We start from the raw sequence: 27382 nt of genomic DNA, 5'->3' as shown, positions 1-27382 counted from the left end.
TAACTGTCAACGATACGACATTTACAGCTCTTAATACTTCTGGCAGCTCAAGTAAGGACATCATTGATGTAGATTCGGGCTGTACTAGACACATGACTTCTAGACGAGATTGGTTTCAGAGTCTTACGATACAGAATCAAGGTACTGTTACTGTCGCAAACGGAGAACAGATTAAGTGCTGCGGAATTGGAAACATATCAATAAACACACCCAAGAACGTGGTCAACAAGATCAGTGATGTAGATTTTGTACCAGATTTAAAAGCTAATTTGTTGTCTGTATACAAAACTGTTCAAAAGGGTTTTATATGTGTTTTTGATATTAATGGATGTAACTTTTATAAATCTGATAATTTTCGTTTTACAGGTGAATCTGTTGCTCATGCCTCGCCCTGTGGTGGACTGTACGTTTTAGACGGTGCTGTCAATGTTCCCGAGCATGTGGCAGATAATTATATGACACAGGATGTGCACTCTGACTGTCAGGATAGTTATCAACTTTGGCATAAGAGGCTAGGACATTTGTGTCGCATAGGCATGAACCAACTGAAGAATCACGAGGTAGGCGTAAAGTATTCAGTTGTAGATAAAAATAGTTGCATCGCTTGCGTGGAAGGTAAACAAGCGAGGAAACCTTTCAAGAAGGTAGCGTTTAATAGGGCTACTTCCCCGTTAGAGCTGATCCATATGGATCTCATGGGACCAGTGTCTACAACCTCTTTTCAAGGAAATAGGTATATGCTAACGATAGTAGACGATTATACGCGAAAGGTGTTTGCTTATTTCATTTCTTCCAAAACAGAAGTAAAAAATAAATTCTGTCTGTTTCAAACGTTTGTTGAAAATCAATTAGACAAGAAAATAAAAGCGGTTAGGACTGACGGAGGTAAGGAGTTCGTTAATAAAGAGTTTGTTGATTATCTTGCTTCGAAAGGTATCGAGCATCAAACGACGACGCCTTACAGTCCTCAACAGGTTGGAGTCGCGGAGCGCACACATCGTTCGATTACAGAAAAGGCGCGGACGTTGCTAGCTGAAAGCTCACTGTCGAAAGCATTCTGGGAAGACGCATTCCAAGTTGCCGTGTACCTAAAGAATAGGTCTCCTCATCGAGCCTTAGGTGGACAAATTCCTTATGACAGGTGGTATGGTCGTAAAGGTGATCTTAGTCACCTGAAAGTGTTCGGATGTAGAGCACTTGTCCATATACCCTCGTGTCATAGAAGGAAATTAGATGTCAAGGCACAGGAAGCGATTTTCGTAGGTTACTCAGAAAATCCAGGTACTTATATATTTAGGGATCCTGCGTACCCACGAAAAATGTTTATGTCCAGAGATGCAACCTTTTTTGAGAATTGTTTTACAGAGCTGAAGCACAGGTCACCAGAACCTGAGGTACAGTCAGACTCTATTTTATTGTTCGAAGATAAAAGAGAGACCGAGTCTGAAAACTGTCAAGATTGTCAATTTTATGACTGCGACGAGAGCAACGACCCTGCACCACCGCCTTCGCCGATAAATCTAGAAAGTGCCGAAGATTTAGTATCTATGGAAGAGCGAGAGCCCTTCAGTGAACCACGGCTACCTAGTGCGGATGAAGAGCCAGCAAGTGTGGAAGAGGAATCTCATACTGAGCCAAGATACCCCTCAAGAGATAGGAAACCACCAGATTTCCTAACTTACAACGTGTCTACGGCTGATTCTCGAGAACCTACAACATATCTTGAAGCTACTCAAGCCGATGATGCAGATAAGTGGAGGCATGCTATGGATGATGAGTATAGTTCATTGAAAAAACTCCACACATGGGACCTAGTAGATAAGCCTAATAAAAAGGTGATACCATGTAAATGGGTTTACAAAATTAAAAAGGACGCGTACGGTAATATAACCAAGTATAAAGCGAGACTCGTCGTGAAAGGCTTTCATCAAGTGGAGGGAGTAGACTACGATGAGACGTTTGCACCTGTGATTCGCCATTCTTCCCTCCGCACTTTATTTGCTTTAGCTGCAGAGATGGGGTTAAAAATGAAGCACTTGGATGTCGATACCGCGTTCCTAAACGGAGATTTAGAAGAAGAAGTATTCATGGAGCAACCTCTTGGTTTCATCGAAAAGGGCAAAGAAAACAAGGTTTGTTTGCTGAAGAAATCCCTTTACGGCCTTAAGCAGGCACCGCGAGCATGGAACAAAAAGTTAAATGAAACGCTTTTGAAAATAGGTTTTATAGGAACTCCTTCCGAGCCTTGCGTATATACGAAACTTTTTGGTAAGGAACTCGTGATATTGGGTATTTTTGTCGATGACATAATTGTCTTCTTTAAATCTGATTCGACGTTTGACACTGTCAAAACGAATTTGTCGAAATATTTTTCTTTGAAAGATCTCGGAATATTAAAATGTTATTTAGGTTTACAAATTGAATGCGATTCCGAGTGTGTTAAATTAAATCAGCGGAGTTACATTCTTTCCATACTGGAAAAATTTAACATGAAGGATTGTAAGACTGTGGATACTCCTCTAGTTAAAAAGAATATGGAAAGAAGAACTGATGGTCAAGAAGGTGAGTCTTATCCGTATCAAAACTTAATAGGATGCCTCATGTATCTTACGGTAAACTCACGACCCGATATCGCTTACGCTACGAGCTATTTAAGCCAGTTTAATACGTGTTTTACTAAGGAACACTGGAATGCTGCGAAAAGGGTTCTGCAGTACCTGAAGGGTACTTTAAATTACTCCTTGGTTTACAGGAAGAGTGGAGAACCTTTAAAAGGCTTTAGTGACGCGGACTGGGCAAATTGTCCGATTGACAGAAGGTCGTACACTGGATACACTTTCAAGTTAAGTGGAGGTCCAGTATCCTGGGAGTCCAAGAAGCAGCCTACAGTGGCTTTATCTTCAGCCGAATCGGAATATATGGCACTAGCGTCTGCCACGAAGGAAGCATGCTACTTACGACGGTTTATCTATGAGATAACAGGTAAATTGCATATAGTTAATTTAGCTTCTGACAGTCAGAGTGCCATCAACCTCGTTCGAAATCCTGTACACCACAACAGGACTAAGATAAAAGACGAAAGAAAGAAGACTACTAATATAGATACCAGATTTCACTTTATTAGGGAAAAGGTGTCTAATAATGTTGTTAAATTAGAATATATTAAAAGTAGTGATATGCCTGCTGATGTACTAACGAAGCCACTAGAACCTATAGTACATAAACGGTGTATACTTAACTTAGGATTAGAGACTTAAGTTTTTTTTTTGTTTGTGTTTGTCTGGCACAACTTCGATTAAGGGCGGCTGTTGTAGTTTGTAACCTTCTTTGTTTAGACAAACGTTAAGTCTTCTATTTTCAATTTTTGATATATTTTAAAATATTTTAAATTGCTTAGTTACGTTACTTCGAATAAAACACTCGTGTCATAAACATCTCTTTCTTACGTTATTTTACAAATACCTAATTTTTACAACACATACTAATATTATGAATGTAAAAGTAACTGTGTCTGTCTGCTTGTTACCTCTTCACGCTTAAACCCCTGAGCCCATTTAGATGAGATTTGGTATGGGTATAGATTGAGGCGAGGACATGGGACAGTTTTTATCAATCATCATAAATCCTCGCAGATGAAGTCGCGGGCAGAAACTAGTTCTTTATATTTTCGAAGATATGATGTTTATAGTATCGAAAATAACGCATCATAAATTGCAGCACAGCATTCTGTGTCATCGTGAATAGCGCTTGATAGTACTATAGTAGCAATATTAGCGTTCGAGCATTGCCTTTGGCAAAACGGTAGGCATCGGATCGATACAGCTCCCGGCTGGGCCCTAGGACGCGCGTGGCTATAAAACACCTAGATGGAAGTTTTTATGAAAATACTATGACAGTAAAATTCATGCGAATGTTTCCTGGGTTTTACCACGTATTTATTTATTGCGCTCAAATGTTCATTAATACTTGGAAACTTTGAAAAGACGCGCGAATATTGTACGAGAGACACATAAGCACATAACTTTGAGAATTGTAAGTATTTCAAAGAGTTCACGCTTCTGTAGGTATAATAAATTGTTCTTTATTCATTTAAATTTCAAAATGTCAACTATTTTCATTATTAATATTTCTCCCGTTCTCCCTTCAATTTGATTTCATAAGGATTAATTTCATAGCCAATAGTTAGTGCCTAAATTTACCAAAATAAATTCAGTTGTTCTTTAATAATTGAGTAAGAAACACAATCCATTGTATAACAATTTGTGGAATTGAGTGGATCATTTTAATGCACTATGAGCAATTTTAAGTCAACATTCTATAGTAACTGTGGTTTTGAGTAGTCTGAAACTCCGTTGACGTTCGAATCGCAGCTGAAACTTCAGCGTTGAATAAATTTAACTTTACGCTGCCTGATTTCGCATTAAAATAATGTGCAGCCAGTTCAAATAAGCCTTCTCGAGACCCATTCTAACTTTATGTAGGTTTTAATAGGGATCCTATCTCGTCGCATAATAATTGATTGTCATAATGTAATGTTACGCATAAGGACCCAATATGGACCCCGGTCCGGTCCATTAAGGTAATGTAGTGTAAACTTACAGAACTGCATAAATTCTCTAAAGTAACAACCATGTAGAAATTTTCTAGAAGTATAACCGCTGACCCGTTTCGAGAGCAAATATAATGCAAATGCGGATTAAAAACCAGTGCATACAATGAATAAATTCAGTTTGCATTTCCAGAATAAAAGACCATTTCGTCTTGGAAATGTGGTGCGCTTGCTAATTCGATTTGCGATTCAAATTAATATGCTAATTCATTATTACCTAGGTGACCTAGGCCAGTATTCTAAAGCGTGCGTTTTAGGTACACTGTTTTATGTAGCATCGCCCACACTGTTGACTTAATGTTCGTTAACCTTATTACAAAAGGCATAAGGTTGTTGATTGTTGGCCATTATGCATTAAGGCCGCCGTTTGTACATTATTATTAGGTGTGTGCAATAAAGTTTAAATAAATAATTGGAATTTTTGAATCAATATCAGTACCTATTGAATTTTTTGTTAGGTAAAATAATTTAAACAAGGTTTGTTTTTAATGTTTTGTGACACATTAGTAAAATAAATATTAACATAATCTACGCAGTTTCTGTAACAACAGGATAATCGCTATTTTCATCGGGGGGCACGGCAGTGCCCCCGCCAAGTCGAGCGCGAAGCAAACACTGCCGTACCATCCTTTACTGGAACCATTTCGCCGCATTTTCAGGCCCCTATTTGAGAACCTCTGGATAAGACCAGAACGCAGAAGTTTTGGTCATCCAGTAATCACATACTTAAAATCCAAAATTTCAAGTCTGTAGGTCATTTAGTTCCGAAGTTAAGCGAAAGCAAAGTTTCGCATTTATGAAACTCACTCATGATCATCAGAATAGAACTAGTACTTCCCATAAACTCAGAGAGCTGAAATTTGGTACAGAGTTAGGGTTTATTGGCCACATAAAGGGAAAACCTAAAAATATTGCAATATCAGTCACGTTTTAAAGATCTAAGAACTGCATAAGTAAGTTTGTAATCCCATATAAATATATGATATTACAAAGTTACTGTTGCAGTTCCTACAAATAGTAGGTAAAGTAAAGTAAAGGTACACTACGATGTACGATGTGAGTATGAATGAAGATATGTTTAGTTATGATATGTGTATACATAGTATGGGTATGAGTACCCGAAAAGAAGGACTGCCTACAAAAAGAGATGAGATCCCATCAAAAACATTACATGTAAAAAGGTGCAAGTCTCGCAACGCTTTTACTACAAAAAAGTTTTGAGATGTAATGTGAAACCAAGTCGGTTATTTTAATCAGTGCCAGGGGGTTTTAAAACCGTATCAATAAGATATCTTTAATTTGTAATACGTATAATGACTTAGCCATCACACGGCTGCATGTCACCTATTAAAAATAATTCTAATTGAACATAACGCTAGCGCTAATTGCAGTTTGAGCTTTACACATATTTACGAGTACGGTACGAGTAAAGCATTATGTGCGATTGCCAAGTCATTATATGATGATTAGTGACGGATTACTGATTATTATTTAATTATTAGATTTAATGAATGGGCAATACGAAAAACTGTTGCTACTGTACAAGAATCAGAACCGGAAAAAAAGAAAAGAAAGATTTGTAATAATAAAAAAACTACTCCTAAAAAGAAAAAAAATGTGTTAAATAAGAAAATCTAATAAAATAAATCAATATGCCCACGTTTCTACAAAAAGAAGTGAAATCCCACCAAAAACATTCTGTAAAAAACTAGCCAAGTCTCGATGGAGCTGCTTGTTTATCTCTAAAAAGTAATGAAATCTAGACAAAGTCGTTCCAAGTCTAAGGTTCCTTACTGCGATTTCTTTATTATTATAGTTAATGTTGTGTGACTTGGCCGTTGAAGAGTACACAAGGGTACAAAACCAGGTGCTCCATGACACCATTGCACCAATCTGCCATTGCACCAAAAAGAAGTGTTTGTTTCAGGCTCGCCCATACATAAGTATTATTGAAATACGCAGCTTTATCAAGCCTACAATTGACTGGTTATTGAATCAACGTTTTCCAAGTGGCAATTTTCCATCGTCAATGGGTAGCGGTTCTGGCGACAGATTGGTGCAATGGTGTCATGGAGCACCTGGTTTTCTACCCTTGTGTACCCTTCAACGGCCAAGTCACACAACATTAACTATAATAATAAAGAAATCGCAGTAAGGAACCTTAGACTTGGCACGACTTTGTCTAGATTTCATTACTTTTTAGAGATAAACAAGCAGCTCCATCGAGACTTGGCTAGTTTTTTACATATATTTTTAAACGATACTAAAAAGTTCCAACATCCGAATTCTGATATATCGATATTGGTTCTCTTAAATTCGGTATTCTGGAATTCCTGTATTCAATCTTTATATAATATAGTTAAGAGTTGAAAATTCTAAAAGACGCACTGTATATTGATGCAAAAAAGTTGCATTGCATATTAGCTGTGTGTAATATATTAAATAATGCTCCAGTTCACTTCCATAACAGTATACTTTTCTCCCTCCAACACAGTCCCCATCCCCCCACTACAAAGTTCCTAATTTGCAATTAAGCTCCCCCGTTTTAGCCAACTTTTTTAATGAAATCATTATTTTGTAATTAACTGCCTGTGATGTTTTAGCGATTTTGTTATTAATTAGGCACCCTGTGAAAATGAAATTTAAAGTATATAAGTTTCAACCAAAAACGTCACTATTGACGCGAACAGATCACTATCGTATCGCTGCAACATCTTAATAATTCAAATCGGGCCGTATAGCATTTTTCTAGTGAAACAATACAAAATAAGGTCAATAATAGCGTAGCGCTTCCATCCCGCAAAAAACATGGTGGATTTCGTAGCAATTAAATTTGGCCGCGTAGCACAAAGGATCGCTACGAGCGGGATTTCATTGTGCTACGCGCTACGGGCCTCAATTTACGCGATAGAAATATGGCTAGCGACTTGCGCTAAATTGAATGCAGTGGGGTAGGTTGCACTCCGGGAGTGCCGGCAGAAGTGAAAACTCAAAAAACATTGTAACTCAAAATATTAATAACAGCGCCACCTAGTGCAAAATGTCTGCAGCACTATGTATAATTAAGGTTAACGCCATCTAGCGTTATTTCGTCGCATTACTTAAAACCCCTAAGCACGTCACTGTGAGCACTAGAGTTATATTAATACCAGTTTGAGGGAAACTCCCTAGATGGCATTTAAATCAAAAAAGAAAAAATCAATGACATTAATTGTAACAGTGTCCGTCACACGTAACGTCACGTCTTACGTTTTCGCGAGTTTATCTTTTTTTTCCCCGTCACAAAAAGTGCATAGCGCCGCTAAACAAGTATTCACTTCAAAAATATAATAAGTATACTCAACTAAAATAAAAATATTTTAATTAAGCATTACCATGGTCAATCTACGTGCAGTCAAGCCCCAGAAGAAGAGAATTAGGAATAAGTATAGAAAATAATGAAACAAATTTTGTTGGTCACAAAAGAATGCATGCGTGCAAAAGATTCCCATTGCCATTCCCTACATTTCCCTACACAACATAATATAAAACTCAGCATAGAGCGTTCCAATTGAATTAACAAGATCGCAAGCAGAACTTGTAGAGTGCCTCCTTAAGCGCGTATTATACTCGTTGCTGCCACAGACTACCATGGACAGAGGACAGATACCGCTTAGTGAAAATATGCGAAGCTTCGCCATATTTAGGAAAACCGCAGGGACACATCACATACACTAATGTGTTACTTCTACCCTTTAGTCTTATTGAAAAATGCATGTTTAGTTAATACCATAAAATCATGAATATTTCATGCATTTTCACTTAAAGGTGTACCATTTACTTTTTCCGAAAATCCATCAACTTTTGGGTTATTTCTACTCACGGAGACTATCGATTTAAAAAAAATTTGCCCCATAAACAATGACAGTTTTGTAACGCACTTTCACATACATATTGTATGGACCGTTACAAAACTGACACCCAAAATTTGTATGAAAAACTGGGGATAATTTTTTTCTTTGTCTCATTTAATAGTACCTACTCGTGATTCTGAGTCTAACCCAAAAGTTGATGGTTTTCGAAGAAAAGTAAATGGAACATTTTTTTCTGAAAACCCCCATATTAAGAGATATCATTTCCCTGGAAAACTAACCGTAACCATAGCAATGTGTGACAATAAACAGGTGATTCAAGCATATGCTTTGTCTAGTTATAAGTGATCTGTGATACTGCACTACAAATGTAGGTAATAGGTATTATTTGCACTCAACTTCACAAACCGCTCATACATTTATATTTTCAAGAATCATTTCAAAGGTTTTTGCTTCTGTTCCAGGAAGTGAAAGTATTTTAATTTATGACAACATTCAAAATACGTACGTTCAATATTTATCAAAATATGAGTAAGTTGCAATTTAGTAAGATATTAAAAGTATTATAAAAAATTATCTACGGTAAAATTACGGTAAAATCAAACTATTTTTTTCTAAAATCACTCCATTTTAGAAAAAAATAGTTTGATTGTTTTAAATTTTCATTCTTTTTTACTCTAACCTGGCTATAAGTTATTTCTATAAATTCATATTAGCCCTGCAACAAAACTGCGAAAAAAATGTTAAATTCACCCCGTTTTACGGAATACTCACAGGCTCTTATTCTTTAAATAATTCAAATATTTTATCGCAGTTTTGTTATTATAACCCACCAGAGGGTAACATCGATCCACGCAAAACATAAATAAGGATTAAAAACATAATACAATAGGTATTATGTTTTTAATCCTTATTTAAAACATAATACCTATTATTTATATCCAATAGCCAAAGTTACCCTCCATTGCCAATATAACCCGAATTCTCGAGATTTTAAGATTAGTACTACTTTTTATCCCTATATATATTGACACTTCTTTTTGCATCACACGCGATTTAATCATGATCCACCTTACCTTTCAGTGGAAAGATTCAGTAAGTAACGAAACCAAAACAAGGCATCAACCTAATTGGCGCACGTCACGGCGAATTTACTAACAAATTGGGGGGAGAACGAAAAAATAAGTCGTAAAAAACGCACCCGTGACCCAAATTGCCAAATCCATTCCTTTGTTTAGGCAAACGGTGGGGTAAAGGCGATCGTCCATCATTGAAGAACTAGCCAAGATGCCAATATTTTATGCCGTAGCGAACGAAACGGTAATCTCTCTATCACTCTTTCATATTAGTGCGGCAGAGAGACGTTAGCATAAATACAGTTTTTCTGATCAAGTTTTTCGCTTTTCTTAATCGATTCTCGTGAAATTTTGAGAGCGGTGTTTGTGGATGCGGTTTTAGGTTTTTACAAGCTTTTATTTACTTTCACCTGACCGTTGTCTGTCTGTCTGTCTGTAATCAAATCGTGCAAGTTAAATTTGATCCACTTTTCGGTTTCCGATTGAGCTGAAATTTTGCATACATACGTAAGTCGGGTGACAATGCAATATTATGGTGTCATTGAGCTGATCTGATGACGGAGACCGGAGGTGACCATAGGAACTCTGTGATAAAACAACGAAACCTTATTATGTTTGGGTTTTTTTTAGAATGGTCTCGATGAGTATTAGTTGTCTGTCGTAAGAAAAGTACAGTCAGCGATAAAAGCTTGTACCAAAAATGAAATTTTTGCCAAAACTTGTTTTTTTAAATGGCTGTGTGGTTGTATGTAGATATGGTGGTTTGCGAGGTCACGAATACAATAGTCATAATTAGTACTTAGTTGAAGTATTTCTTATATTACATAACTACAAAGTTAACAATAAGCCTGCTCTGCTCTTTAGACCGAAAATTTTTGTATTAATTGGTTGTATTAATTTGTTTCAAAGATTGAAAAGTGAAATACAATTAGAGTATAATTTTTATTACACTGTATCTCACTCGCTTAAAGTAAATATCCACTTCCAACGAATCGTTTGCTGGGAAATCAGTCATATCAATTTTTACTTGTATAGTTCGATTTTTTTAGCATTAGAAAGAACTTCGCAGAAGTAAGCTTGTGGTTCCAAATCCATATAAATAATGGTCACGGGTGCGTTTTTTAGCGGTAATAATTTGAAGTAAATTATATGTATTGACCATGCTACATTAGATAATTCAATAATTATTAACAATTAAAGAGCCAGATAAAAACTGCACGCTTGCTTCTAAAAAAAACGAACTATAGCAGTGAAAACCAAAACAGCAGCAATGGACAGCAGACCTATTCCCTTTGGGTGAGCCTCTCGTAAAATTTACGCATCTATTACTATAAAAAGATCGTAAAGAATTGTTGATAAGCGGAAGCATTGATTATGATTTGATTTACAAATAACGACCTTAATAACTGATGCAATAAAGATATGGCGAACCTTTTCCTGATTGTCATTCATTTTAAGGGACAGATTTTACCGTTGGGGCAGGCCCATTTACCTATCCTAATTTATAAAATAGGAGGAGGTTCTCAATTTGCAGGAATCTTTTTTTTATGTACCTATTGGTCGGAGACTATTAGATCTATATCATTAATCCTTTTTGTTTGTTTGAAAAGGAATGCTTTTTGGCTGTCATCAAGTCAGGATTAGATGTCGGGACTCTGGAGAAATCTATGGACAACTTCGTATATTATAGTGTAAGATTAGATGACAGACGCCTGTGCATGAGGACATGCACAATGTCAGGATGGGCGAGTGTAAGATTCATTAAAATTACTAATTCTTAGAAACAGATTTAATGAAATAAAGAGTTGAATAATCATTGGTAATCTATAATTTAATAAATTTAAAAGTAACATGATTGATAGTTGACCTTTGTAAATAGAAGGTAGTTGGAAGAAAGAATAAAAGACGACTGGCATGGCGGTTAACGGGCATTCGGTTACGGGCAGAGGTGAAGGGAGGACGATTGTGAAGTGAGAGGATTGGAGATTGAACTGTAACGGAATATTGTGATCAAGAAATATATTGCTGTTATGAAAGAAGGAATTTTTATTATAATAGGCACATGGCATTTGTTATAGGTCTTTATGTATTTTAACTTGTGCATTTGCTCCCGGAAAACATTATTATGTAAAGTGGAACCATGTACTGATAAAAACAAATTAGATATTTCAAAAATGGAAAGTTTCTTAATTTTTTATGTCCTTTTCCAAGGTTTTGTCCAAATTTTTTTTTCAAGTTGCACATTACGGAGTATGACTATTGAATTGTTGTTATTATTTATTTATTTTTCTTCTTAGGCTAGGTCATTTATAACATGAATATAAAAGTAAAATACAAAAACACATAAAAAACAACAATAAGTATAAACACATTATAAAAAACCTAACCTAGGGTGCCGCCAGCAGCGGGGCAGGGCCCAAGCTGCCGGTGGTCAGGGCCGCAGAGAGAGGAACCGGCGGACTATCCGCGCCGTGTCCAAGATCACCGCCTTCTGCATCTGACCCTTGATCCAACCACCTAGCGAGAGTCTCTCAAGATGTCGGTCGAGACTCTTCGCTATTAGACCGTTCACTGAAACGACTATCGGGACAATGATCATCGAATCAACATCCCACATAGCGGTTATCTCGTGAGCCAAGTCTAGGTACTTACTGGACTTGTCCTTCTCGGCTTTCACGAGATTCTCATCATGGGGGCATCAAAGAGCACGGCCCGACGTTGTTGTTATTGTTATATCCTCTAGCCGCCCATAGGTCAAACCTTGCCAAGCAAAATGAAATTTTATTTTGTCAACACAAAGTTCAAATTAGAATGGAACAGGAGACCTTTTTATAGGTCTCTGGGCGGCTAGAGGATATGTTACTACCATGCGCACAGAACAGTAATACCTACGTCGAAATCTTACAGTCTTTGCCACAAGTTTCTTCTCACTTACCATCATAGTCAATTTATTACCCGAATTTAATTTAAATAAAACCTAATTCTAACTATTCACATAACTACCCCAAAATATCACTTAAGTACATTTTCCTTGTAAACGAAACCGCCACAAAATAAATATACAAAATTTTAACCATTAGGTATCATCAAATTTCCATCCCCACTTGGATTAGGAACACCTGTTCCAAAAATAGCATCATTTATTTGTGGCTACAAACCCCATCTCCTGTTCCATTTGCAACTTTTCAGAAGATCGGGACCTTTCAAAAACCGCTCCGCCGCAGGGTTGACGTTCATAAAGCATGTCGACGTGATGATGTATTAACCAGTAGAAAGTCGGTACACAAAATAAAAATAAGTTTTTGAAAGCTTTTTATTAATTTGCTATGTATGTATGTTTGTAAATGGGCCCACAGATTACCAGTTCGCCGGACGATGTCGGTCTAGAGCCTTGCCATTGGCATTATGTCCATATTGCGATTCTGTTTACGACCTAAATAGAATCGCAATAAGGACATTCAGTTGATCGGAGCTGTCACATTTTTCGTTTCGGAGACAGGACGTGGCCATAGGAACTCTGTGATAAAACAATGAAACCTAATTGTGTTTGAGGTTTTTAGATTGTTTCAATGAGTATTAGTGGTACACGGTTTAGTAAAGATATATATCTTGACTAGTGAGTAGTCTGACCAGTGAGTCTTGTTAAAAAAAAACGAGTGAATTTCAGTACAAACCGCACCTACCAATAAAATTACTATGAAATTAAATGACAGTTTGAAACTGACAGCTTATTTAATAGGAAAAAGAGTTACCATATAAAGACTTTTAAAAAATAGCTTGGCCACGACTCGCTGGTCAAACTCTAGTAAATACTCACTAGAAGTCAAATTCCACTGGTTTCGATCTCACACTCAACAAGACACTTTACGAATGTAGCGATCATTCTTATTAGCATTCGGATCTGCGAGGAAAATTTGATGACTCAACTCGGCGGGTGGCGCGGTGCCAAAGTGTCGCCCGTATCTGTTTATCTAGGTATTGGTATCGATCAGATCGTTATTCCGTTTTTGAGGTCACATAAGGTCATTGGGATTTGCAGTTGATTGGCTTTGACGCCGCTGTTTTAATTTAAGGATTAGCTGCAATCGGACAAACTGATTTGTGGCCAGCCATATAACGTTTTCAAAGTACGTGTCTCGGTCATATTTCTTTTTAAATCAATGTACCATGCCAATGCCAATGGCTGAGTAAATGTGAAAAGTTTTAACAGTGGGCAGGAATCAAGGTATTTCATTAAATGGCACTTTTTAGTTACATTCCCCCAGCGAGTAACTTTGGCCCACACTAAAACGAAAAAAAAAAAATTATTAAAATTGAAAAGTACACTAAATAGGGGTATATAAGGGTATTAAAAAATATATGACAACGAGAATGGACAGCTGATAGCAACAGCAAGACAAGATGATATATGTAATTATAGTGCAATAAATTAAACCTGCATCGAATTAATTCCAATGGCCAAAATAACCCCTCCGGGGCTAATGTAACCCAACTTTAAGGTAACCCTAAAAAAAACTTCACACAACTGCCATCTAGTCCCAAAAATAGAACCATTATTATTAAGTTTAATAGTTATCAGATGTAGATTATTCCATATGGATATTCCATGTGTGATACACGTTCTTTACAGAAAACCGTACTCTAATTGGTTCATCCGTGTGTGTTCAGACAGACACAAACATAGACAATTACACACATATTTTACTTAAAGCTTAACAAGGTACACTTATCCCTGTCAATGTACGTCAAGTGTAAAAATATGGGTGCACACATCATACTCAAAAATATGTCCATTGGCTCTTATGTCAGCCAATTAAGAACTATGGGACATATTATTGTGTTAGTTATATGCACCTATATTTTTAACATTTGACTGTACATTGTTTCTTATCAAATGAGTTGTTAACACTTGTACAGACTACGTAATTTTAGTTTACAATATTGTAACCTAAATGCTGGCGCCACCTAGCGAGTTTCTAAAGAAATACATTTTAATATCAGCGCCATCTTACGGGTGGTCGTTAAAACGGAACGAGTTTCACTACGCTGCGAAACAGTACGTCTAACCCTCATTTCAGCTAACCAACGCGCCCTGCAGTTTTAATGCGGTAGTATAGATGGCGTGTTATGAAAACACGAAGTTAGTACACAGCCATTATTAGATTTTTGGCATAATAAAAGTACCCGTGTAGTAGAATAGTAATTTAAAACATTATAGTTGTTTTTGTTGAAAAAATATTAGCTATGATAAAATATGAGTCGAATGACCTCTTAGTTACATATAATACTAATTTCGCGGAGTTTAGCTATACTAGCTATAGGTAGAGTTTGTGCGGAAAGAGAAGAGTCGTATATAATGTCTTCTTCTTCCTCGCGTTATCCCGGCATTTCGCCACGGCTCATGAGAGCCTAGGGTCCGCTTGACAACTAATCCCATGATTTGACGTAGGCACTAGTTTTTACGAAAGCGACTGCCATCTGACCTTTCAACCCAGAGGGTAAACTAGGCCTTATTGGGATTAGTCCGGTTTCCTCACGATGTTTTCCTTCACCGAAAAGTGACTGGTAAATATCAAATGATATTTCGTACATAAGTCCCGAAAAACTCATTGGTACGAGCCGGGGTTTGAACCCGCGACGACCTCCAGATTGCAAGTAGCACGCTCTCACCGCTAGGCCATCAGCGCTTCATCAAGCAAGAGTCGTATATAATGTATTGGGTTCCAATTATATTCCACGACTCTTCTCTTTCCGCGCAGACTCAAGTATTTTTTATTGGTTTTGGTTACTTATAAATTGTATGTACATGACATCTATCACCGTACCCATACTGTTTAAAAAGTACTATAAATGTTGAAAAGAACCCTTTGTACAAGCAAAACGCACAGTCTTGCCAAAATTAAATTCCAATTAGATCAAATAGAAATCATATTTTCTAGTTCGAATGCGGGTCCAGTCCAGTCGTATTTTTATTGATAAATATAAATAATATGTTATTACTCGCAGCTCGACTCTAAAAAGCCGATTGATATCAAGACGAGATCAAATTGACTCGTAAGTTTGCTATTGAATCGTAGGTTCGAAAGCCTCCTTTACGAGTAGGTGAGTCAATCTGGCAATATCCGGTACACGACTGATTTCCCGTCGCTGCTGACTCTGTAGCCAGCTATATGACTCTCGTCTCTGGTGTAATAAGTTCCTACAGGAAACTTCAGGAGTACCTAAACGGACGAGGTGTTCAAAATTATGTCAACATGTTATTATTATTTCGAGTAGGTACACATGGCGTTATTACTTTGGGATGCGAAATTAAGTTAGTCGCGAGCGTCAGATGCGCGCCAATCACTGAGAGGGTCAAGTTCATATCAAAATCAGAACCCCAGTAAATAAATAAATTATAAATAAATATTATAGGGACATTCTTACACAAATTGATTAAGTCCCACGGTAAGCTCAAGAAGGCTTGTGTTGTGGGTACTTAGACAACGATATGTATAATTTACAAATACTTAAATATGTACATAGAAAACATCCATGTGTCAGGAACAAAATATCTGTGCTCATTACACAAATAAATGGCCTTACCGGGATTCGAACCCATTGGCTTCGCAGGCAGGGCACTACCTACCCACTAGGTCAGACAGATCGTCAAATTTTAATAATATTAACCATATTTTATAAGCAATATTCGCAAGTACTAAAAATGATCTCAGTTAGTCCTAAAATAAATTAAATTGGAAATGTACTACGTGCCATTGTGTTGTCATCATTGAGTTTCTTTTGTCTTCAGATGAAAGCTAAAATTAAATTAAGACTTCAATTAAAAATATCTTTCATTTGTTTTCATATTTGCTGAAGTATTTTTATCAGGTTATTATTGTTCTTATTTTTGAGTTGTAATTGAGTACTGTGTACGTTATTGTGTTATTAAATAATAATATGAACATTATGAAATAATATATATTGTGAACCTTCAGTAATTCCTGATTTATTTTCTATCAAGCAAGCTTTTTTTAAAGGTTTTGGTGTACGTGATGTGCCTGTGTAAATAAACACAAAAAATACTGAACGGATTATCATGCGGTTATCACCTGCCAATAAAGTAATTCTTGGTGAAGATTTAATTGTATAAATTCAAATTATTAACATTATTAATTTGTTAAGGTATTTTGTAACCCGTGGGAAGCCGGGACGAGTAGCTATTTAAATATAATGAAAACTGAATTATGCGTTAGGGGGCTTCAGCGTGCTTAGATAATTAACCTTACCAATCTTACTATACGCTGTAGGTAAAATAAATATTACTTAACAACCCGTTAATAATTAATTTTGACAATGTTCACGAATTTCTATAAATAAGTCGCCTTGACGTGTCAAAGCTTGATGACTGATACAGCCCATTACCAGAAATTGTGCCATGAAAATTGAATGATTCGTCGTCATAGTATAGACACGAAAGAGTACTTTAGTCATTTGGCTTTCAACTTAAGACCATACACAATATTATACCGAGTGTGGCCTGTAACATGAGCAAAAAATTTAACTGTAGGCTGTACTCCTCATACTGACCAACATTTGTGAAGCGACTTTTAAAAATAACTAGTGGTTTGATTTTTAATACACTTTAAAGTTTATTCTAAGACGCAATGTATTGCAAATTTTGTTATGTTTAAGGAGTGACAAGCAACGTCAATCACAATGATATGGCGTGGCGATGGCGTCCATTGATGATAATATTTATTTTGTATGAAAAATAGGGAGTCTAAATACTTCATAATTTTTAAAAGTTGTTGAACAAAAGTGTCACTGTTTGAGGAGTACAATCTACGTTTTAATTATTTGCTCGGCAAATAGTTTTTGTTTGTATACACTATACAGGCCACACCCGGTATACAAACAAAAACTAATTACCTCTATAATTCTTCGCCGAACTGTTATTGAATGTGTAAGTCGTAGGTGCGATGCCATGTTTGACTAGTTTTTGAGAACTACTTTCCACAGTAATTAAGGATAACTCACACTAGACCGGGCCGGGCCCGAGCCGAGGCATCCGACATGTAATTTTCTATGACGGCTGATCGGCGATAACGTGGTGCTTTCCATACTGCGCTATTCGAACTTTAAGATACGTCAATTAATAGATCTAGAGACGATATGGATTAGATGTGTCAGTGTCAAAAGTGACGTTTTTGTTTGAAGAAACGTCACATTTGACACTGACACATCTACGAGCCCCGATGCAAATTATTTCGTCTAGTTCCACGCAACAATTTTGTTTATTTTAATAAATTTTACACATGAACATAAAATGACCCAGTAATGGGAACCATAATAGCAATGTTTAATGTAGTTTATTTTGATCGTATAATAAAATTGCATGAGACTTTTATTGCTGAAAAAAAGGACTTTTCAAAAACGTTGTCCAAATCATATTGTCCTCTCCTACAGCACTGCTGCATGCATGGGCTCGAAACATCATTGTCAGTACATTGTCAGAGCTCTATTGCTTTCCCTAGTAATAGCCCTTTTCACATATGTTGTAATCCTACCCGTCAATAAAAAAATAAAAAAACATGATTTTTGTTTCCTTTCAGTACAAACGGTATTTCTTGTGTTTGGATTTAGTTATTGCAGAGTATTATCATATAAAATTAAATTACATTAGTATAAGTATTAAATATTAGTAATTTTTAAACAAAAACATTATTTTTGAACAAACGCGAGAACCTCAAAAAATGGTCTCACTAGACGAAAACATATGGGTCCATATTGGGTCGCATAATACCTAATTGATTGTCCTAATGTAACGTTAGGCATAAAACTCATTTCGCATAATTGTTATTGCGCTGGAAATATTAACATTTCTGAAAAATTAAAACACAAACCTAATAACCTAACCTACCCTATTCTACACAACCTATGCAAAATATTTTCGAAAATTACTTTCCGTTTCAGCTGGAGAAAAAATATGCGAAAATAGATTTATGCGTAACATTACATTATGACAATCAATTATTATGCGATGAGATAGGATCCCGGCCGGCCGATAGAAAACGAAGCGCCGGAAGCTCCAGCCCGGCGCCGGCCCAGTCTAGCGTGAGTCGTCCTTTAAATCGCACAAAACCTTGCTTTTTACAAAGGCTAAACCATTTCAAAGTGCCATCAGCTCCAGGGAAATCTCATTACTCTCATACAATTTAATTACGGCTCCATCCAATACTAGTCGGGTTAGGAAAAAAGAGAAAAAGGTTTCATCGCGCGCCGTTACAGGGCAGTCAAACAGGTTTTCATTCCGTGGTCTACCTTTATTTTTTATACTAGTCTATGTTTTCTTCCCCTTAAGGATTGAATTTTAAAAACATAACAAACTTTAATATTTGCGCTAAGAAGATGATATTATTTGACCGAAGACAATAGGTACCTAAATAGTTATATTATTAGCGCAAAATTTAATAAAATATTGATACTTATTAGACCAGAACCAGTCTCTCAATTCATTAATCTGACATACTCGTGATTACCAAAAACATCGTTAGAATTAAAAGAAATACCTACATGAAAAGTTATAAAACTGTATCGAATTAATTAATTTGTGCTTGTGGACTGGCGGTTACGTTAATTTATAATACAGACAATAAACTCTTCAAGCATTTTACTAATTCCCGCCCTCAATATAAATGTGAAATGCCTAATTTAAATAATAAATGAGCTTTCAACTCGTTGTGCCTCCGTTGTCTAGGTAGCACAAGTGAAAAGAATATTATATTAGATAAAGACTACTATACCTCAAGAGAGCTCCTAGCAAACAAGGAACATACAAATATGAATAGACCCCTAGTGGAATCTACCGGGTGTGGCCTGTAACATGAGCAAATAATTAAAACATAGATTGTACTCCTCAAACGGTGACACTTTTGTTCAACAATTTTTAAAAATTATGAAGTACAAGTATTTAGACTCCCTATTTTTCATACAACGCCATATCATTGTGATTGACGTTGCTTGTCACGCCTTAAACATAACAGAATTCGCAATACATTGCGTCTTAGAATAAACTTTAAAGTGTATTAAAAATCAAAACACAAGTTATTTTTAAAAGTCGCTGAACAAATGTTGGTCAGTATCAGGACTACAGCCTATATAATAATATGAGCAAAAAATTTAATTTTTTGCTCATATTACAGGCCACACCCGGTATACCTCTCGTGTCGAATGATGGTCCTTATCATTATTATTATGACAGTTCCTTCAAGTCTCTTTTATTTGGGGTTAATTAAAAAAATATATTTAATAAATATCACTGCGCTCCAGAACACGCATAGCTGATGTAGGGGAGAGTCGTGGAAATATGCCTTTGCCCAGCAGTAGGGCACTATATCAGGCTATTAAAAAATATATGTTTTTACTTTTATATAAGTTAATGCGCTCATCTCGCAAAAAATGTCTATAAACATTACGTGACAGCTAATCCATTCATAAATAAATTGTCATTGGGATCAACATTCAACAAGAGAGGTACATATACTCCACTGCACTCGGTCGAAAATTTAAAATTCGTATACCGATCCAGGGTTGATAATCACTAATTGAAGACAGGTATAAATACTCCGGTCAGGGTTGAGGGTAGACGGCGGCCGCTCAAGGCCGGGAGTTCTGATGGCTGCGCGAGTCTGATTGGACGAACCAGTTAAACTGGGATACCTTCAGGCAGGCGTGGCTCACTCCGCGATTTCGTCGCTTTGCTACAGGTACTTAGCTAAAAGTCCATCCGTTCGTCCCCAATTTTGGGGTTTGCCATAAGCCGCCTTAAGCCGCGCGTGGCGCTGTCGCCACCTAGCGGCCATATCTGTACTGATCGTGACAGACGCGTTTTGTTAGTGAGTCTTCTGTACCTAGTACTATTATTTATTCTGTGCTTCAGGTATTGTCAGGGAAGTTTTTGGTGAATGGCGCAATAGCATGTACATAGTACATAAAATTTCAACTCAAAATCATGAACTGATTCGATCCTTATAGGAGAAAAAAATGTCTTAAGACTTTGTGTGACGACAACGAAAATAAAGGAACAAAAATTTATGGAAATTTTTGGGACAGTATTTTTTCTCTTGAGGATTAGAGGAGGTCGTGAAGTAGAAATGATATAATCCCAACTCTAAAAAAGTGCAGTCTACAATTTTAAATAAAATGACCCAGTTGAATGTTGAACTTGCTATCCGTTTAAAAAATAACACTAATAATAAAATATTTCTTTTCTTCTTTCTTTCTATGTCTTTTCGTGTAGACTGATTAGTATTCTTCTAATTAAGATCATATGACTGGAGTTCTTACCAAATCAGTCTCATATTTACTGGTTCAACCGAGCTATCGACTCGCCTGCGAAGCTACTGGAACATTCCAAGGTCGAGTAGAAATAGATTGTCAATTCTGCCGTTTCCACTGGCTTGATTAGGTTTCTGCTCGATTGCCCGTTGAGGTGTTTCGCGGTTTGTTGTTTGCACCCCTTTGCGTAAACATTGTATTTTTAGAGCCACGTGAAAGAAGGCTAACAAAGAGAGAGTATAAGAACGAGTTGGAAGGGGTACACCTCGGCGGACTTTCTGTGATCAGATCGAGGAAATCCTGAAGAAAGGCCAGGTCAAGAGCACCCTGAACCGGCGAGCGTGTATGAGGAAAGTTATGAAAGTAAAAGAAGCGAAAGAGGTATGTCAGGATCGTAACAAATGGAAATCCGTGGTCTCTGCCTACCTCTCCGGGAAATAGGCGTGATTATATATGTATGTATTTATATATGTATACGTTTAAGCCACAGTTAAACTACTGGCTCTGTAAGAACTCGCCAATGTAAATTTCAAAAAAATCCAAATATATAACTACTAAATTGAAATCAAATGTATTTGTACATTTGACTTCAACTTTTCATAGACGATGACGTGGATTAATGATACTCGATAAAAGTTCTAGTCAAAACTTAATGTAATTTCTGAGAAATGTAGTGAGGTTGGGTGCAATACTTGATCTGACTGATGGGACTCAGAATGCCTGCCATTTTCGGGCTGTCATTAGAATCAGCCAGGAACCAATCCATTAACACAGCTATTTCGCCTATTTCGGGTCGGTCAAATAAAAGTCAGCATTCGCAGCCACAAACACTCAAGCAATCATCTCGAACCTGCTCACCAAATTTTACTAGAACCGGTAGAAATGCGACCTGGAGCGAAGAACAAACGGTCAAAATTTATAATAATAAATATTAAGGTGCTTAAGAATATGTAGGTACTTTATTGACTTGAGAAAATTAAAATTTTTCGTATTTTATTCAGTCACCGAATAAAATACAAAAAAAAATATTTTCTAATTTTAATTCAGTACTTACTTACTTCGCTGGCTCAGCGACCCGAAGTAGATCTTAGCCTCCGACACTAGATTGCGCCATTCGTTCCTTTCCTGTGCGATCTGCATTTTTGCATTGACAAATATTGAACAGGAAAAAATAATACTTAATTTGAAGACTCGTTCACAGTCAGATACTCTTACTTCGTCTACATTTTATATAATTATAATAGGTTTAGTAACTTAGAAACACGATTCTGACATTATTACACTAGTTGCCTGAAATAAAAAATTTCATTTCATTTCATTATTGTAATTATTTTGTTACGGTTTCGAAGATCGTCTTGGTGATCGAAATGCATCAGCGTGAACAATTTTCATGATCATGTTAAAATAATACCAAAACCGTACCACATTTTTAAATCAGAACCGGGCTGCTGGTTGTTTCTTATATTTTTTGTTTGTAATTTGACACCTTTTTTGTTTTTTACTTACAGTTGTCATTAATAGAATACCTACCAGCATTTCATTCAAGTCATTAAGCATTTTTCGCAACTTGCCGACATTTTTAAAGAAATTTTATCTGCAAATATTCCCGTAGGTATTGTTGAAGCTTGAAAACACGCGAAGCTTGACAAATGACCTATAGAAATATTTCGAGGTTACCGGAGATGGTCTGACATTTTTTAAACATATACTTACTATGTTGGTACTGATAAGAGTGAAAGTTATACATATTTTTTCACAAGAAAACAAATACTTGCAGTCACCTTGTTACTATTCGAAGGCCGCAAAAATATGTGACACGCTCTTATGGCTCTACAAATAAGATCGTGTCAGATATTTTTGTGGTCTTCGTTGTGTAACATATTAGCAGGTGACTGTACACAACAATTTAAGATGTTATGTCACTTTCTAAAGTCAGTGAGAAACAGTACTTTCCGAGAGCAAATGCAGTCTTTAAAAGTCCTTCAAATGGCGTTTAGTCCGTCTAAGCTAACTTTGCACCGATCTGAATATAACAAAGTGAGGGATAAAGGAATTCTAAACGACATATATTATTATTTGAATAGAAATTTAATTATGGCCACGCTTTTTAATTGACAATGCCATGCAGAAATAGTTTTCAAAAATTAAGGACTCTTCTTGAGCAATACGAAGTTTTTGGTTTCTCTACCCGAATTTGCTTGGTTTTAACTAAATATCAGTTTAAAAAAATATTATGTCTCTATATGTCTTCTTTAAATAAACCAATGAAACATTATTATGTAACGTAATTTTACCAAATAGTGGCGGCGGATGTGGTATTAAAACGTCATATTACGGGTTATATCGCTTAGGGCCATATCCGTCATCGATAGGCCATTCATCTTTCAGTCGACAGACAGGCTTTATTACACATATTGGAATATATGATGGGAGAAAGGGTCAATGTGGCAGAACTCAGCAGTACAAGATGGATAAATTTGTTCTTTGTACAGTCAACGGCAAAAATATGGGTGTAGACAACTTACTCAAAAATATGTCCCATAGTTCTTAATTCACTGACATAAGAGTTATGGGACATATTTTTGAAATGATTTGTACACCCATATTTTTACCGTTGACTGTACAGTCAAGTGTAAAAATTACCCATATTTTTTATGTACACTCATCATATTTTGGTACACTCATCATACTCAAAAATATGTTATAGCTCTTCTGTCAGTGAATTAACATATTTTTGAGTACGTTGTATATGCCTATATTTTTACACTTGATTGTACGCTGTCATTTTAATATCTGTAGTAACGGATAAAGAACCTGCTTTGATCTGGTAAAAATGTCAAAAAAGAAGTCTATCAAAAATAAGGCATTGCAAAGACATACATTCATTTTGATTTAAGACTCATTTTTATAGCTACCTATCCAAATTATAAATACAATTTATTCCACAATAATATTATAGTACATAAAATACGTCATGCTCAGAGAGATACTTAGTCCGAACGGAAAGCTAATACATGTATGTAACTCATAGAAAAATATAATCTACTACTGCTACGAGTACTCTACTCCGTTGGCTCAGCGACCAAAAATGAGACTTCAAAAATATAAAAATATAAGTTGTGTAAATAGTTCAAGTTAGTTATTTAAATTATAGTTAACTCAGTTAAAGTTTTAAGTTAGGTAAGGGCATGATTTGTGAAGTCCCCAATCCGCATTGGGCTAGCGTGGGGACTATAGCCCAAGCCCTCTCGCGCATGAGACGAGGCCTGTGCTCAGCAGTGGGACGTATATAGGCCGAAATGATGAAGGGCATGATATTAAAACGTCATAACCCGAGTAAGATTTCTCGGTCCATTTCCGTCATGGCCAGACCATCATCCATCTTGCCGGCACACACCAAACTTTAGTATACTGGGTGAGAATGGGTCAGTGTCATACCGTTTGATTTCTACACTTGTGAGCAGATGTCACTATAAATAAATAAATATTATAGGACAATTGTACACAGCTCAATCTAGTCCCACGGTAAGCTCAATAAGGCCTGTGTTGTGGGTACTAGACGACGATATATACACCGTGAAATTTTAGTGGTTGTTTTCCCGCAACGAAATGATTCTGCTATCGATATACAGTCGATGTGTAATCTTTTTTTAAAATAATGTTAAGAAATGCCAGATTTATAAATGTGTCGAACGAAACTCGAAAGTGACCTAACACCAGTAGTAGCACTGCAGTAGTACCTACCTAATTCTTTTGAGTGAATGAAACATAATAACCTAAAAAGTAGTTCCATTTATTTTTCCTTCACACATTTTACGTGCAGTTAGTTTGCAGATCCTTAAAAGTAAACATAACAAGTTAAGATCAAGCTTTTAATGATCAAAAACTTAAACAAACACTTAAACTTCCCGATACCGCAATAATTGTTCGAACTGCAATCCGCCACGTTCAATACACAATCACCTCTGCCCTGTGCATGTGCTGGCGTTTGAAACTGCCCGTGGATAAGTAGGCGCTGTGTTGCGGCGACAATTGTTCGTCCGTGTGGAACTTGGGGGTTTAAAATCCCCCGAAGACGCAGCGACTGTAAATGGTCCGGTTCCGCGTAAAGTCGCCGGGCGGCGTGGGAGTCGTAGTTAGCCCTAGCGTACAGCTGCACCATCGCGACGTACTCTAAATTAGAATATTCGTAATGTCGATCCATTTTACTAGAAATAGCAGTGATGACGTTGACAGGATCTGTTATCACATTAGTTTAATAAGCGAAGAGGATGTAATTATTCGATTTACCAAAGTTGACACAAAGTAATGGCAATCATCAAACTAATAAAAAGGTTTTATTTCAACTGTTAATCGTGAAGGAACCAGGAAGGAACAGTCTGAGTAAATTTTAATTTCAGTTGTCAAACAGTAAAGCACTCTAGCCTGTTACACAGTTTAAAAAAGTAACATGTGCTTGTTTATTTGTTTATCTGTTTACAATATCGGGAACTGTCGTCGACTTGCAGTTTTAGTGTGTTACTATTGTTTTTCGCTTGTTCGAGTTTAGGTTATTTTTTTGTAATTTTTTTTTTTTGGATAACAGTTTATTTATAAGTTTGTCTATCATAATTCGAAAGTACTACCGATAGCAAATCGCCCTGTCGCGGGAAAACAACCACTAAAATTTCACGGTGTATAAATATAATTGACGAGTATTGTCGTAAAAGTTAGATGAAGAGCGACAAATCGAGCATCGGTCGACAGACCGCACTTCGATGGGTACTTACCTACCTAGTTGATTTGTATGAAAACAATGGCATTCGATCCATGTCTCATATTTTCGCCAAATAGTGATGGAATGATATCATTAACATATTATTAAAACGTCATAACTCGGGTTACATCGCTCAGTCCATTTCCGTCATGGCGAGTCCATCCATCTTGCTGACACACACCAAACTTTATTATACAGGCTAGGACCGGGTCAGGTCGGGAATATGTCATAGCTTGTTTATAGCACAGGTAGCACCATATACATAGGGACAGCCAAAGTGGCCAAATATATCGTAACAAAATATATGTTGCCGTTACCATGCAAATAAGTAATGTATTCTTTATAATTACTTATAGGTATATTGTTTTGATATTTTGCTGGGACATTTATAGTTAGCCGCGACCACGACCAGTGAAACCTGTGTCGAAACATTAGTAAATAAAGGTAATAAAATAAATTCGCTTTAGACCCGTCTACAAATTTGAGTTAATATTATTATATTTCTTTTATTGGACCACTTTAGCCTTCACTACATATTTGATATGAAGAGTATGTAGACAGAAAAGTGTTGTTGTAGGATATTTTTATTACTTACCTGTACTTAAGGCGCGGTGTGTAGTAAAATGCGCTTTTTTGTAACCATATTTACAGACTTTTACAAGGATTTCATGCATTATTTTCTAGTATGTATAACTTTAGTCCTTGAACTACGTTATTGCTTGTCAGAAACACAACGGCTCATTATTTTCTCGATAGAATCTTAAGTTGAAAACATGCTTAAAGCTGTCTTTTGATCCATATTTTAGAAGTACTACGACGAAAATGGATATGAAACTTACCTCATTCGATAGCTTTTAAGTAAATCTTCGTTTTTGCTGGTCCTTTTATCGATACGTTAATCTTTTCATTCATAATTTTATGAATTCAACTTTTGCCTACTAAATTACACCCTACGCGGCAATACCTTGCGCCTATTTCCCGCGCCAGTACGCCCGTGGCCACTGCCAGCGTCGGACCTATGCTAGTTTAGTGGACGTTTCATAAAATGGGTAACCACTGTATAAATATGCAAATATGTTATACACACAATGTTTTTCAACATTCTTACGAAGAAAAGCAAAATAATTCTTAATTACTGTGACATTTCAGACATTCGCCCGTCATATTGTCAATTTATAACAAGTTGGGAAGCAAGGCACACACCCGTCTAACCAATCCGGAATTCAGTCACGATTGATAAATTGTGTAAACAAATTTTATTAAAGGCTATTTCAAATTGAATCATTTTTAAACATATGTGTACGGGATTCAAATACCTATGTGGGAGTGTTTAGTGTATGGTGGTACCCTTGAAGCAACACCGGCTTCCGAGTGGTACCTAACCATTTCACCGCTTTTAGTTTCCGAGTTACCTACATGCGTTTTAAGGGAAGTGGTCGAAAAATGCCTAAAATGGTTTTGTGTTTAATATTAGGTAAGGTAGAAGTACTAGTGCTCGACGCTGCACTAGTATTCGACATGGGTATAGTGTGTAGCTTTCAAATAGAGCTCGACGGCTAATCCTTTTTTTTTTATTATGAATGGGCTTACTCATGGCCACAGACTCCTATTGTCTATTGTTAAGTAAAACCGCTCATGCCACGTGCCACAACCACCTGCATAAAAAATACGTACTCCGGTTATTGAGTGCGGCGAGTCGAACGCTACAGAACCAGTCTAAAATGTGTCATCGAGATGACACAAAGGCGCGTTATCGGAGAGCGCACCTACA

General features: G+C 36.5%; 1 protein-coding gene across 4 annotated transcripts in view; it reads right to left on the bottom strand.

Annotated features, from left to right (window-relative positions):
- LOC134680395 (solute carrier family 12 member 6) overlaps positions 1-27382 on the bottom strand; it is a 524938-nt gene that overhangs the window by 342090 nt on the left and 155466 nt on the right. The window lies entirely within an intron of this gene.

Source organism: Cydia fagiglandana, chromosome 3, assembly GCF_963556715.1.
Source record: "Cydia fagiglandana chromosome 3, ilCydFagi1.1, whole genome shotgun sequence".
In the NCBI taxonomy this organism is placed as follows: Eukaryota; Metazoa; Arthropoda; class Insecta; order Lepidoptera; family Tortricidae; genus Cydia; species Cydia fagiglandana.
The sequence above is the reverse complement of the archived record's forward strand: the minus strand, read 5'-3'. Positions and strand labels throughout refer to the sequence as shown.